The 16,491-nt window shown below is 43.0% G+C and overlaps 1 protein-coding gene across 1 annotated transcript in view; it reads left to right on the plus strand.

Moving 5' to 3' along the window:
- The first annotated feature begins 4,229 nt into the window (after nucleotides 1-4,229).
- Nucleotides 4,230-16,491, plus strand: part of LOC137305345 (synaptotagmin-1-like) — a 116,241-nt gene continuing 103,979 nt past the window's right edge. The window contains exon 1 of the mRNA XM_067974183.1: nucleotides 4,230-4,361. The gene's annotated coding sequence lies outside the window, so the exon portion shown is untranslated. The remainder of the gene's footprint in view (nucleotides 4,362-16,491) is intronic.

Here is a 16,491-nt window from a genome sequence, read left to right on the forward strand (position 1 = left end):
GAGAAGGATTGAGTGTCAGAATTTTTTTTGGTCGGGCAAGTGTCATGCAGAAACCTACAACAACAACTTGCCTTTGTACAGTGCATTTAACGTAGTAAAATGTCCCAAGGTGCTTCACAGGAGCATAATCAGACATAATTTGACACCAAGCCACATAAAAAGATATTAGGACAGGTGACCAAAAGCTTGGTCAAAGAGGTAGGTCTTAAGGAACGTCTTAAAGGAGGAGAGAGAGCTGGCAAGGCAAAGAGGTTGAGGGAGGAATTACAGTGCTTCGGGTTTAGACAGCTGGAGGCGTGGCCGCCAATGGTGGGGCGAAGGAAATTGGGGATGCGCAAAAGGCCAGAATTAATCACAATACTTAAGTCTCCGAACCGAGCTGCTGAGAAATCCACACAATTAGAATTAGTGTTTGACAAACATGGAATGACAGACATGGGGTTATCAAGAACAACGGGACAAAATTAGAGCTCGGCTATTCAGGAGCGAAATCAGAAATCAGTCTTTCATGAGAGGGTAGTTGAAATTTGGAACTCTCTCCCCAAAAGGCTGTGGATGCTGGGACAAATGGACCTTTCAAGACTAAGATAGATAAGGTATCAAGGGATAGGGAGCAAAGGTGGGAAAATGGAGCTGAGGTGCAGATCATCCATGATCTGATTGAATGGCGGAGCAGGCCCGAGGGGCTGAATGGCCTACTTCTGTTCTTTATGTAGTAGAGACATAACCCATGCACCTAAGTTCAGAGAGTTTAGGAGCAATTAAGTCTTACGGACTCCCACTATGCATTGGGATACTGCAGTCCTGCTTGGTTCAAGTATTGGATAACCAAGTTGCCATGGAGGGTTGCCTCACTTCCGATCGTCTGTTGCCCGTTCTGTGATCTTGCCAACCCGACCCCAAGAGATCCTGCTAACCTCCAGTCCAAACAGGATTGCCACTAGATAACTGCATGAGAGTGAGCTTTTACTCAGCAAAGAGTAGCTCCTTACGAGTAGCATGGTAGCACTTACCATAAAATATATGAGTGCATTGCCACCATTCCTACCATCGCATGGGCATACTCCATACCCCATGGGCAACCACCAGTGGGAAATGCAGAGCTCCAGTAGCAATTGTTGCCTCTCTCCCAGCTCAGTCATGTTAGGCACCGAACCTTGGATACATGAACACGTGACCTCATACCTGGCCCCCGTGTAATGCATTCCAGTGGCTGTTGTGTCAAGCTGCAGCATTTCTTTTAGCTTGGTGGCAGGACCTGTGCCAGACAACTTGTGATGTGCTAGGCATCTTTATTTTCTAGATGTTCAGTGCCACATGACAAGTGTCCTTCAGATGAGATGTTAAATTGGGGCCTTATATACCTGTTCAGGTGACAGCCCCATGGCGATATTTCACAGAAGAGCAGGAAGCTCTCCTGGTGTCTTGGCTAACATTTCATCATGAACCAATACCACCAGAAATAGTTAACTGGTCATTTATCTCATTGCAGCTTGTAGGATCTTGTTACGTGCAAAAATAGCTGTCACATTTGCCACATAACAAAAGTAATTCATTTTATGTGAAGCGCTTTGGGACATTTCTAAGAGATGTGATAAGGTGCCTTTTTAATTCAGGGCTTTTTATTTGTTACTAATCGCTCATGTTTTGGGGAGGTAGCCACACAGCCCCTTTGTCAAGCCCTAACAGGAGGATCTGAGTATTATCATCCCAACCCCTGTCAGACCATCATGCCTTTTTTGTTGAGGCCCAGCATTGACTACCTACCAGTGGCACTCAGAGATGGGGAAATTTACAAGTTGCACCAGTGCCAATTAATCGTTATCACCCAGATGTAAATATACTCTTAGTCGCTGCTGATGCAATATTGTTCGCGGCTACTTCTGGTGAAAAAATCCTGGCTCATGTATTGGACAGTTTGTGCAAAGTCTGGACAATACAATGCCAGTCAACACCAAGTATTTAACCATTGCAAGTGACAGAAAGTGTAGATTATACTGAACCGATGGTTACAGAGCTCCTAAACAGCCTGTGTGCCACTGTTTGTAAATGTGGAAATCAGTGCCTAGAAATTCTCATCCAGTTAATCATGGTAACCTATGACACTCTGTAAATGGCGCAGTACCAACCTATTTAACTTGGCTTCTAAACCATGTTTGTCAAAGGCAAGCACTCCCTAGGCAATAGAATTAGCTCCGATTCTTACACTAGAAGATCAGACATGTACGTTTAAAGTGGCCTTTATTGCTGCTTCGACCAAATCTATTATCACAGAGAACTTTTTGCAAAAAAATTATTGGCCACCAAACTTTTATGTGAGACTCCAAAGTTTTGATCTGACTGCCAGATTAATTTGGAGCAACTCGGCCCTGTTTATAAAATGAAGTTTAGAGCTAGGAGTCTGGAGTGAATGTTCAAACCTATGTCTAATTAAATCCATCCCAGTCTCTTAACCAGCTGGCAATCATTTCACTCACATAGAGTTTCTGCGATTGCAAAGTATATATTCTGTTTATAAAATATTATTATGTTAAAGATAATGTTTAAATCTGAGCTCATCCAAAACTTTGCTGCCCATACCCTAACTCGCACCAAGTCCCGTTCACCCGTCACCCCTGTGCTCGCTGACCTACATTGGCTCCCGGTAGGGCAACACCTCGATTTAAAAATTCTCATCCTTGTTTTCAAATCCCTCCCTGGCCTTGCCCCTCCCTATCTTGGTAACCTCCTCCAGCCCTACAACCCCCCGCGATCTCTGCACTCCTCCAATTCTGGCCTCTTGTGCAGCCCCGATTTTCATTGCTCCTCCATTGGTGGCTGTGTCTTCAGCTGCCTAGATCCTAAACTCTGGAATTCCCTCCCTAAACCTCTCCGCCTCTTTCTCCTCCTTTGAGATGCTCCTTAAAACCTATCTCTTTGACCACCTGTCCTAATATCTCCTTATGTGGCTCAATGTCAGATTTTGTCAGATAATGCTCTGAAGTGCCTTGGGACGTTTTATGACGTTATAGGTCCTATATAAATGCAAGTTGTTGCTGTTTTAAATTAACCAAAAATAGCCTCAATGACATTAGTGTTAGAGCACAAAATGGAAACTAAATTAAAGGTGTGTATACGTTTCTATGCAGGCTAGTGTATTCCCAATTAACACCAAATGCAGGCTATGCTACGATATGTCATGCCAAAATAATACCCTGCCCTACACCAAGAACTGAAGTTAACTTGGAGGTTGAGAAGAGAAATGCTGGAAACTGAAGTAAGAACAGAAGGGTCCTGAATTTCCTAGGTGGATCCGGAGTTGGGCAGAATTTCTGTCTGTCCCATGGGTGTGCCCTGACCCCATCTCAAATCAGGGGCATTTGAATGTATTGAGCAGGTGCCCACGCCTTTATCATTGCAACTGGGGTGCCCGTCTCAGGAAGTACAGAGTGGGCGCCAGCCTCAGGAAATATAAGAAAAATATACTGGTGCCTTTGTTGAATACGCTGGCTTCTATTTGTAGTGGAGAAACTCTGGCCTTTTACAGTTTAGCAGCCTCTGACATCCCCAGCAATGCTGGGTACAAGGGAGGCTCAGGCAGAGAGGAAATTTGGCCCCAAGATGTTGGAATGGATCTCTGTCAGCAACTGTGAAAGGAAAAGATGGGTTAATGTATATGTTTCGATATTGGGTCTCTACCCAAACATTAACCCATTTTTTTCTCTTTACAGATGCTTTTGGACCTGCTTTGCATTTTCGGCATTGCCTGTTATTTCTAACTTGTTCTCTTTTGGATAAGCAGTTTGGAAAGGAAATGAAAGGAATTGCTACATGACCCGAATTAGGATTAAACTTAAGGACCAATACAGGTAGAGCTTCTCTTCAGCTCATACAGTCATCACTGTATTAAAAGTCATCTATGCCCTGAATTTATGGAGTGGAGTACTACCTTAATGCGCTCATTTGAAATGCTTCTCTGCTTTTTTAGCAGGGCCATTAACTTGCTTAAAATAAGCAAGTTAACACCTCCACTAAAACAGCAGAGAGGAATTACAGATGAATACGTTATACGTTTGCCACTCGTGTCCCATGGTGTCATTTCAAGGCCCTAGAGTTTGTAAGGAAACAACACTTACATAGAAGGTCCAAGAAAGATGACAGCGATGGTCTGGGCACGTTTCAAGAATGGAAACAGCTAGAATATTTTTTGTGGCCCTGCACGTGGAGCACGAGGAAGACCAAGGAAGTGCTGGATAGACAAAGTCAAGAGTGACTTGTCACTGAAAGAGATACAGATGACCGAAGCAGCCCGGCTAATTCAGATCTGACAACAGTGGAGTGAATTCACTCCGCTCCATCGTTGCTGCTTCGCTGATAGATGGGTATGATGTTATAGATGTTGTTGTTGTCGTTGTAGTAGTAGCAGTAGTGGTGGTGGTACTTGTAAGGGTTCTGCTGGTGTTATGGTCTTTATATCAACTGTTGGTTCTCCTTATATAACAAATATTATTATCAGGGGTGCTCAATCTCATGTGGCTATACCCCACTTGTCCCTCTAAGAAGTTGGACACGGACCGCTCGGGGGTCGAGCAACTATTTAGCATGGAGGAGTCTCATTTGTTATCGGAATTAACCAGACAAATCGGGACTGAGTCCTCTTGATCAATCATGGATCTTTACATCCTAGAAGGAGACTGTTTGGCCCACCGCACCTGAGTGGATCTTGAAAAAACCATTGACTTGGTCCCATTTTCCTGTCACTTCCTCGTGCCCTTTTATATCTTTGTGATAAATCCCTCTGATAATTATCCTAATATCAGGTTTGTTAAAAAATGACAACCTTGATACCAGGGATGAGGGACTTCAGTTACGTGGAGAGACTGGAGAAGCTGCAATTGTTCTCTTTAGAGCAGAGAAGGTTAAGGGGAGATTTAATAGAGATGTTCAAAATTATGAGGGGTTTTGATAGAGTAAATAAGGAGAAACTGTTTCTACTGGCAGGAGGGTCAGTAACCAGAGGACACACATTAAGAAAATTTTTTTTTACGCTGCGAGTTGTTATGATCTGGAATGCACTGTCTGAACGGGTGGTGGAAGCAGATTCACTAGTGACTTTTAAAAGGGAATTGGATATGTAGAAATTTGCAGGGCTATGGGGAAAGAGCAAGGGAGTGGGACTAATTGGATAGCTCTTTCAAAGAGCAGAAACAGACACGATGGGCTGAATGGCCTCTTTCTGTACTGTATAATTCTATGATTGTGGCAAACTACACACTGATCTTTACTTTGATGTCCATACTTGGTATGAGATTTCTCAGGGAATGAAATGTTAACAACAAAGCAAGAAAATGCCAGTTTCCTCGGTAATTACTGACCCACTAATGAGATTGCAAACTCAGAAATCGTACTGGTCCTTCAATTTCATTTGTAGGTCATTAATTACAGAGTAAAACAATATGGTTCCGTTTTTCATTGAAAGAGGGATTTCACCCTCTGAATTGTTTCATTGACTTGTGGTGGCAAAACATAAACCTTCAGTGAGAAGGGTCAGCGTCATGCTGGCCCAGCTTAACAATGATGACAATACTGGCAATGGGCATTGAGTCCCAGGCTGGATCTGATTGGCATGAGAAAGGTGTTGAGACCCTTCACTTGGCAGGGGAAGAATCTTATTCTTAGCCATATATTCATTGGTATCTTTTTCTGCAACCCCTCCCAAAATGTTCCTTTGAAGGTAGGGTGCCCAAAATTGCAGAGAGTTTTCCAAAAGTGGCTTTATTCATTAAATATATAGCGTTAGAATAAAGTTTCTAAATTTACTATTGAATTCTCTCAAAATTCTAGTACTTGATTAGTTGATAACAGCTTCATATTGAATGGTTAGCTGTCACACTTAATCTTGTTCCTCCTTCACCTTTGCCAATGGCCCATGATCTTTTGTTTCTTGCTGTAGTGTGTATGGCGTTATATAACTACAGAAGTTTACAGCACAGAAGGAGGCCATTTGGCCCATCATGTCTGTGCCAACTCATTGTTAGAGCAATCCAAAACTAATCCTACTGTCCCACTCTTTTCCCATAGCCCTGTATCTTCCTCTGCTTCAAATGTTTATCCAATGTTCTCTTAAAAGATGCAATGGTCTCTGCCTCAACCACTCCCTGTGATAAACTATTCTAAGCTCCAACAACCCTCTGTGTAAAGAAATTTCTCCTAACCTGTCTCCTCACTCTTAGCGGCAACTTTAAATTGGTGACCCCCTCGTCACTGATTTATCTTTTCCTATTCACCCTATGAACATCCCATGATTTAAAAAATCTCAATTAAATCTCCTCTTAGTCGTCTTTGCTCCAGTGGAGATAGTCCCGGTATCTCAAGTCTCTCCTCATAACTATAGTTTCCTACCCTTAGCATCATCCTGATCAATCATGCATGCAGTGCTCGTATTGTGGCCTAAGGAATGTTTTGTATAAATGTGTCTTTTTTTTTACTCCTGTACTCTATCCCCTGTTTATAATTTCTTTAAAAACGCTGTCGCAATTTTTTATGGCATCATCTCCCTGCACTCATACTTTCAGGGATATCACACTCTTTACTAGGATGGTACCAGAGATGAGGGACTTCAGTTACGTGGAGAGACTAGAGAAGCTGGGATTGTTCTCCTTAGAGCAGAGAAGGTTAAGGGGAGATTTAATAGAGGTGTCCAAAATCATGAAGGGTTTTGATACAGTAAATAAGGAGAAACTCTTTCCACTGGCAGAAGGCTAAGTAACCAGAGGACACAGATTTAAGATAATTGGCAAAAGAGCCAGAGGGGAGATGAGCAGAAATTTTTTTATGCAGCGAGTTGTTATGATCTGGAATGCACTGCCTGAAAGGGTGGTGGAAGCAGATTCAATAGTAAACTTCAAAAGGGAATTGGATAAATACTTGAAGGGAAAAAAATTGCAGGGCTATGGGAAAAGAGCAGCAGAGTGGGACTAATTGGATGGCTCTATCAAAGAACCGGCACAGGCACGGTAGGCCAACTGATCTCCTTCGGTGCTGTATGATTCTATGATTCTTTTTGCGCATCATAATCTGTCTGCCATTGCTTAGCCCAGCCACTTAATTTGGCACAATCTCTTTGAATGGTATCAGTACTGGTTACCTGCCACGTGCCTTGATGTCATCAGCAAATTTTATAATATTTTATAATAAGGCAAACGGAATATTGGCCTTTATTTCTAGGGGGATGGAGTATAAAAGCAGGGAAGTCATGCTACAACTGTACAGGGTGCTGGTGAGACCACACCTAGAGTACTGCGTACAGTTCTGGTGCCTTTATTTAAGGAAGGACATACTTGCATTGGAGGCAGTTCAGAGAAGGTTCACTAGGTTGATTCCGGGTATGGAAGATTTGTCATATGAGGAAAGATTGAACAGGTTGGGTCTATACTCATTGGAGTTTAGAAGAATGAGAGGAGACCTTATTGAAACATACAAGATTCTGAGGGGACTCGATAGGGTAGATGCTGAGAGGATGTTCCCCCTCATGGGGGAATCTAAAACTAGGGGGCATAGTCTCAGAATAAGGGGTCACCCGTTTAAGACGGAAATGAGGAGGAATTTCTTCTCCCAGAGGGTCGTGAATCTTTGGAATTCTTTACCCCAAAAAGCTGTGGAGGCTGAGTCATTGAATATATTCAAGGCTGAGTTAGACAAATTTTTGATCAGCAAGGGAGTCAAAGGATATGGGGAAAAGGCGGGAAAGTGGAGTTGAGGTAAAAATCAGATCAGCCATGATCACATTAAATGGCGGAGCAGGCTTGAGGGGCCAAATGGCCTACTCCTGCTCCTATCTCTTATGGTCTTATGGCTATGTCCTCCTCCATATCGGTCATGAATAGGATCCAGACCAAACTCCAGTGGAATTCCACTAAACACTACCCCGATTCACAGCCCCTTTCATATGTGATCAATTTTTGTTTTCTGTTGCCAAGCCAATTTTCTGATTAGTTTCCTATTAATGTTATGCACTTTTATCAACTTTAAAAGCTCTCACCAACTAATGTAATTACTTCCTGCAAAGATTCTACTAGATTTGTGAGACATGACCTATTGGTTCTAAAACTGTGCTGACTATCACTTGCGTCTTTGTGCTTTTTAGATGAATATTGATAACATTTCGTCGAGTGGTCTGTGGCACTTTACCTGACTGATGTTTTCCTTTGCAGCTCATTTGTAATTTACCAACTCACTCCTTGCTGGGGATTTTTAAAAATTTACCTTAGTTATCCTCCAGTTTTCAGGTACAGTCCTTGTATTTATGAAGCTTCTAAAATATTAACCAGAATTCTGTTGGACTTCTGAAGACAAAATCTAAGAGGACTTTGGTACTTTCTTTCGCTTGTGATAAGCGGTTTATATCTCTATACAATTACTTGAGCCTTTACTCTTTCTTCTCACTTCTCTCTCCGTGACTTGCGAATATTGGGCCATAATTTGCTGTCAAAATAACGTGAGACCAATGGCGTCGCTGTTATTTATGCGCAAATGCAACAGCAACTTCAGGCGAGGGCAGACGTGCGGTTAAACGCAGAAATCCAAAAGCTGCTGTCCGAGATGTGCTGCTTTGCCGTTAGGTTCGCGAAAATGGCATCTCGCTGGCTGCCTCACCACTGAAATGCATTGAACGGTGTGAAATTGCTGTACAGACACAAACTAAACTCACCACAGAACATTAAGTCTTGTCCATTTCAGTCTAGGTACCCTTTTAATGATGTGATAACTGTTAATTACTGCCAGTTAACGTCACTGGCATTGAAGATTAACTATTACAAGTGTGGAGTCTCATTCCTTCAGGTATTAATTATTGTTGGAGGTTTTAAAAATGTCAAATCTTAAAAAAATGTTTACTTTTCCTTTCTGACTCTTTTTTCTCTCTCTTAATCCAGTCTTTATTTCCCTCTCTTTATTTCTCTTTCTGTACCTGATTTGTCATTGAATGCGTCCACTCTAACTTGCACTTCCTGTTAATTTCACAATCCTTCAATCTGATTGGTGAGGGTGATACCCAGTTGCTTGCCCTGTTCACTCAGATGTCCTGTTACCCTCGCTGCGATCTTACCAACTCGCACTTTCAGCAACTTGCCACGCAAAAAATTTTAAAAACCTAATTGTGCAAGGGCAAATCTAACTAATGGCAGATGCGAATAGATGCCCTGCCACGGCAAATTATGGCCCATTGATATCCTATGTGATTATCACACCACATTTGCCTGCAATTTTTCTCACTTGTCTAAACAGCTTTCTCTCTACCTTGAGCTGGCAGTTGGTGGTAATTACTAATTAGTGCACCTTGGACCTTATCATCACTAATTTCAATTCCAGTTGTTTACCACCATTTCCACTTCCATGTTATTCAATAGCTTTTGCATCATCCATCACAATTAATGTCTGTCCTCCAACTGGCTTAATAGACCTATCTTTGGAGAATGTTTCTCAGTTTCTCCAACCTTCCGTCCATGATCGAGCGGAAATAACTCCCGGTGATGTTATGATGAAAATGCTAATGTGCTTGTATCAAATTCATCTCCACTATTTTAATAGAACTATTCACCTATTTAAAATAAATGAGTTCACACCTCTGTTAAAAATAGGGGAGAGAGGAATTTAATACAGGAATGTTAACATCGCTGACAGTAATTTCTACCCTGATATTACTTGTCTCAGCGTGTATTAGCGTTATTGGTTCAACCCCACTTCCTCTGCTAACTCGTTAATCCTTGTTTCTGCCTCTTTCACTTCTGCCTCCTGAAACCAGTCTTAATGTTATCTGATGTACAAGTTAATATTGACTCCCTCCCTTTAATCCCAATTACCTGTACCATTTCACCCCAAATGCTATGCACATGTTTTGGCTCATTGTAAGTTTGTTCCTTTACTTACCTCTGATTTTTGTGGTCCTGTCAGAGGTATTCACTGAACTGTCAGCTTCTGAGGTTGTAAGTGATGAAGGAATGCCTGAGGGAACTTCTGGTTCACACAGGCCTTCCAGTCTTTCCAACTCAGTTTATAATTCAGCTACAGCCTGTCTGATCTGCTGTACCTGTCTGCATTTGGAATGCACAAGCACTCCTACATCTCCCCAACTACACTCTCCCTTGCCTGGACAAGCCTAAATGTCAACATCCACATTCCCAACATCAAAAGGACAAGGGTACAGGAGTTGCGGTATGTACTGCACCAACATGGGGCCGAGGAGGGAGTTCTGCAATGGGGTAAATTTGTTGGGTGGTTGGGATGGGTTGAAAGATGACAAACTGGAATCTCTATTAGTTGCAACCTCATATAACCATGAAAGCAAACTGTGGGGAACAAGGTGTGAGCTGTGTATGCTAATGAAGCAGAAAACTGTGTCTAGAAATGATTGCTCCAGAGAATGTCAGCTTGGCTCAGTTGGTGTTACTCCTGACAGTGGGGTTATTGTTCGTAGAACTTTGGGGTTCAAGTCACACTGTGGCTCAGTGGGTAGCACTCTTACCTTTGAGTCAAAGAAGGTTGTAGGTTCAAGCTCCACTTCAGAGACTTGAGCACAAAATCTGGGCTGACACTCCAGTGCAGTACTGAGGGAGTGCTGCACTGTTGGAGGTGCTGTCTTTCAGATGAGATATAAAACTGAGGCCCCATCTGCCCCTCTCAAACAGATGTAAAAGATCCTGTGGCACTTTTCAAAGAAGAGCAGGGGAGTTCATCCTGGCCAACATTTATCCCTTAACCAATATTACTAAAAACAGACTTTCTGGTCATTATCTCATTGCTGTTTGTGGGACCTTGCTATGTGCAAATTGGTAGCTGCATTTCCTAGATTACAATATTGGCTGAAAAGCGCTTTGGGACATCCTGAGGTGCTATATAAATGTTAGTTTTCTCTCTCTCACACATCCTTCGGTACTGAGAGAGCTCTGCATTGTCCAAAGTGCTGTCTCTCAGATGAGACTAGATATTGTCTGTCCGTTTATGTAGATGTTGAAATTTTAATAAGAAGACAGTAGGGTTGGTATTCTGGAAGAATGCAACCAAATAAGCTTCTTTATCTGAATTTATCTGATTCATAAAAATCACACCAGGAACATCAAAGGGTAGTGGTGGTTGTCCAGACATTTCCATTATCCATTGCAGTAAATATCACTGAGTTCAACTTGTTCTGTATAATAAGTGCAGTACTGAGAGAGTGCTGCATTGTGTGAGCTGCCATCTTTTGGATGAGACATTAAACCAAGGTCCAGTTTGCCTTTTTGGCAGTCCAGGTGGATGTTAAAGATCCCATGACAGTTTTGAAAGAAGAGCACAGAGTTCAGCTCTGATCACCTTTCCCCCCTCAATTACCCTGAACAGCAGGTTTGCTGTTTGTGGAACCGATTTGCTGACCAGTGACGGCACTTCAAAAACGCAATTCATTGGTTCTGAAGCACTTTGGAGTACCTTGAGGAACAGCAGATGAGTTCTCCCCAGTGTCTTGGCCAATATTTATCCCTCAACCAATGTCAATAAAAAGACACATTATCTGGTCATTATCACATTGCTGTTTGTGGGACCTTGCTGTGCGCAAATTGGCTGTTGCGTTTTCTACATTACAACAGTGAATATACTTCAAAAAGTACTTCATTGCCTGTAAAGCGCTTTGGGACGTCCTGAGGTTGTGAAAGGCACTATAGAAATGCAAGTTCTTTCTTTCTTTGAATGTGACTGCAAGCTCTTTTTCTTTCTTTCGGGTGCAATTGGTTAACAATGATTCACTCATGACAATTCACACTTAATGATAGACAACTTTTGGAAGTGGCAGAAGGTGGCTCTGAAAGTTGCAAACCTCTTGGGTCCAATATTCAGAACAGCCTTTGGCTGCCAAAAAGCTAAGTTGAGCTGCTACGTTCAGTCGTCGGGTACCTGCTTCCGCTATGCAGGATTCTTCACTGCAAACAATACCTTGGCTTCATTCTCCACAAGGAATAAAATATACATCTTTCCTAGGGTGGTGAGGTTGGCAGCTGTGGCCATGCATGCTGTCTATCCTCACTTGCTACACCATTGTGTCTGCAAGCACAAATTCCCATCTCAGAAAACATTTGCTCAACTCTTTCCATGGCCACTTCACGTCAGAGAAATTGGCCCACATTAGTTTCCATGCCTGCAGTGGACCCAAGACACTCATTCTGACCCAATGTGATGGAAAGTTTCCATGCTCTTAACTCCCCCAGTATGCCACGGGTGAGCACAGCTATAGAAATGTTTTGTGGAACTATGCAGGGATAAAATGAGGGGCCTGCATTCAGAAAAAGGGAAGAAATGTATGAATATAACTTTTTTCAAAAATCTAAGCTGAAGAACCTGGCTCAGAACTTGAAGGGTTACAGAAGCGCTCCCAGCTGAAGGCATTCCCAGTTTATATTTATGGGAACCTTACTTCAAACGTCTTGAGGTGATGTATAGTTTATCTATACTGATTCATGCTGTTACTAAATTAGGCCATGTGAAAGGTTTAAGAGATGTAATTGTATAGGGGTGTATATCACCGGCCAGCAATCTCTTGCAGCAGAGGGGGATCGCATGTCCCCTTCTGCTGAAGCAGGAATCTGGTCACGCACCATTGCAACAGATTCAGCTTTTAAACGATTCTTTTGCAGAGCTTCTCGGTGCCAGGTCCAGCTCCCAAAGCCCATGGGCCTGCCCAACTACAATGGGGTTGGAAATCTCTGCAAATCTCTTTCCGCTGGTGGGTAAAATTTAGGGAGCAAGTTTTCAAGCGCGAGTAATTTTGCTGGCAGTCGAACATCGCCCAAAATGAGCAGTGACAAGTTGCATTTATGTAGCGCCTTTAACGTAGTAAAATGTTCCAAGGCGCTTCACAGGTGCATTATCAAACAAAATTTTGACACCGAGCCACATAAGGAGGTATTAGGACAGGTGACCAAAAACTTGGTTGAAGAGGTAGGTTTTAAGGAGCGTCTAAAAGGAGGAGAGCGAGGTGGGGAGGCAAAGAGGTTTAGGGAGGGAATTCTAGAGTTGAAAGTCCTAGGCAGCTGAAGGCATGGCCACCAATGGTGGGGTGATGGAAATCAGGGTTGGCAAGAGGCCAGAATAGGAGGAGCGCAGATACCTCCGAGCATTGTAGGATGAGACCAGCTAACTCAGCACAGACACTTTGGTCTCTATTGCTTAATGTTGCACCGGGCAGCTTTACTCACTAAGCATTAGGGGAGCTAAATGTTTCCGAACACTTAACGCACGCCAGCTGTAAGTTGAGCTCAGAGCTGTTGCTCATGTGGCAAGCACATTTATGCAACCTGTCTTCATAATTTAACCCTTTTAGTCCCAATATCATTCTGAAGAGAACCAAGATGAGAAACATAAGAATATAAGAAATAGGAGCAGGAGTAGGCCATACGGCCCCTCAAGCCTGTCCGCCATTCAATCAGATCATGGCTGATCTTCGACGTCAACTCCATTTTCCTGCCCGATCTCCATATCCCTTAATTCCCCTAGAATCCAAAAATCTATCTATCTCAGCCTTGAATATATTCAACGACTCAGCATCTACAGCCCTCTGGGGTAGAGAATTCCAAAGATTCACAATCCTCTGAGTGAAGAAATTCTTCCTCATCTCAGTCCTAAATGGCCGACTCCTTATCCTGTGACTAGGCCCCCTAGTTCTAGATTTTCCATGATGTGGAGATGCCGGTGATGGACTGGGGTGGACAAATGTAAGCAATCTTACAACACCAGGTTATAGTCCAACAGTTTTATTTGAAAATCACAAGCTTTCGGAGCTTACCTCCTTCGTCGGGTGAGTGAGGTTCTAAAATCGCATCGCATATAGAATCATAGAATCATAGAAGTTACAACATGGAAACAGGCCCTTCGGCCCAACATGTCCATGTCGCCCAGTTTATACCACTAAGCTAGTCCCAATTGCCTGCACTTGGCCCATATCCCTCGATACCCATCTTCCCCATGTAACTGTCCAAATGCTTTTTAAAAGACAAAATTGTACCCGCCTCTACTACTGCCTCTGGCAGCTCGTTCCAGACACTCACCACCCTTTGAGTGAAAAAATTGCCCCTCTGGATCCTTTTGTATCTCTCCCCTCTCACCTTAAATCTGTGCCCCCTCGTTATAGACTCCCCTACCTTTGGGAAAAGATTTTGACTATCTACCTTATCTATGCCCCTCATTATTTTATAGACTTCTATAAGATCACCCCTTAACCTCCTACTCTCCAGGGAATAAAGTCCCAGTCTGTCTAACCTCTCCCTGTAAGTCAAACCATCAAGTCCCGGTAGCATCCTAGTAAATCTTTTCTGCACTCTTTCTAGTTTAATAATATCCTTTCTATAATAGGGTGACCAGAACTGTACACAGTACTCCAAGTGTGGCCTCACCAATGCCCTGTACAACTTCAACAAGACATCCCAACTCCTGCATTCAATGTTCTGACCAATGAAACCAAGCATGCTGAATGCCTTCTTCACCACCCTATCCACCTGTGACTCCACTTTCAAGGAGCTATGAATCTGTACTCCTAGATCTCTTTGTTCTATAACTCTCCCCAACGCCCTACCATTAACGGAGTAGGTCCTGGCCCGATTCGATCTACCAAAATGCATCACCTCACATTTATCTAAATTAAACTCCATCTGCCATTCATCGGCCCACTGGCCCAATTTATCAAGATCCCGTTGCAATCCTAGATAACCTTCTTCACTGTCCACAATGCCACCAATCTTGGTGTCATCTGCAAACTTACTAACCATGCCTCCTAAATTCTCATCCAAATCATTAATATAAATAACAAATAACAGCGGACCCAGCACCGATCCCTGAGGCACACCGCTGGACACAGGCATCCAGTTTGAAAAACAACCCTCGACAACCACCCTCTGTCTTCTGTCGTCAAGCCAATTTTGTATCCAATTGGCTACCTCACCTTGGATCCCATGAGATTTAACCTTATGTAACAACCTACCATGCGGTACCTTGTCAAATGCTTTGCTGAAGTCCATGTAGACCACGTCTACTGCACAGCCCTCATCTATCTTCTTGGTTACCCCTTCAAAAAACTCAATCAAATTCGTGAGACATGATTTTCCTCTCACAAAACCATGCTGACTGTTCCTAATTAGTCCCTGCCTCTCCAAATGCCTGTAGATTCTGTCCCTCAGAATACCCTCTAACAACTTACCCACTACAGATGTCAGGCTCACTGGTCTGTAGTTCCCAGGCTTTTCCCTGCCGCCCTTCTTAAACAAAGGCACAACATTTGCTACCCTCCAATCTTCAGGCACCTCACCTGTAGCGGTGGATGATTCAAATATCTCTGCTAGGGGACCCGCAATTTCCTCCCTAACCTCCCATAACGTCCTGGGATACATTTCATCAGGTCCCGGAGATTTATCTACCTTGATGCGCGTTAAGACTTCCAGCACCTCCCTCTCTGTAATATGTACACTCCTCAAGACATCACTATTTATTTCCCCAAGTTCCCTAACATCCATGCCTTTCTCAACCGTAAATACCGATGTGAAATATTCATTCAGGATCTCACCCATCTCTTGTGGTTCCGCACATAGATGACCTTGTTGATCCTTAAGAGGCCCTACTCTCTCCCTTGTTACCCTTTTGCCCTTTATGTATTTGTAGAAGCTCTTTGGATTCACCTTTGCCTGATCTGCCAAAGCAATCTCATATCCCCTTTTTGCCCTCCTGATTTCTCTCTTAACTCTACTCCGGCAATCTCTATACTCTTCAAGGGATCCACTTGATCCCAGCTGCCTATGCATGTCATATGCCTCCTTCTTATTTTTGACTAGTGCCTCAATCTCCCGAGTCATCCAAGGTTCCCTACTTCTACCAGCCTTGCCCTTCACTTTATAAGGAATGTGCTTACACTGAACCCTGGTTAACACACTTTTGAAAGCCTCCCACTTACCAGACGTCCCTTTGCCTGCCAACAGACTCTCCCAATCAACTTCTGAAAGTTCCTGTCTAATACCATCAAAATTGGCCTTTCCCCAATTTAGAATTTTAACTTTTGGGCCAGACCTATCCTTCTCCATAGCTATCTTAAAACTAATAGAATTATGATCACTGGTCCCAAAGTGATCCCTCACTAACACTTCTGTCACCTGCCCTTCCTTATTTCCCAAGAGGAGGTCAAGATTTTAGAACCTCACTCACCCGACGAAGGAGGTAAGCTCCGAAAGCTTGTGATTTTCAAATAAAACTGTTGGACTATAACCTGGTGTTGTAAGATTGCTTACTAGATTTTCCAGCCATGGGAAACAGCCTTTCAGCATCTACCCCCTCATAATCTTATATGTTTCGATGAGATCACCTCTCATTCTTCTAAACTCCAGAGAGTATAGGCCCATTCTACTCAACCTCTCTTCATAGGACAACCCTCTCATCCCAGGAATTAATCTAGTGAACCTTCGTTACACTAAGGCAAATATATCCGTCCTTAGATAAGGAGACCAG

Source organism: Heptranchias perlo, chromosome 40 (genome assembly GCF_035084215.1).
Source record: "Heptranchias perlo isolate sHepPer1 chromosome 40, sHepPer1.hap1, whole genome shotgun sequence".
NCBI lineage: Eukaryota > Metazoa > Chordata > Chondrichthyes > Hexanchiformes > Hexanchidae > Heptranchias > Heptranchias perlo.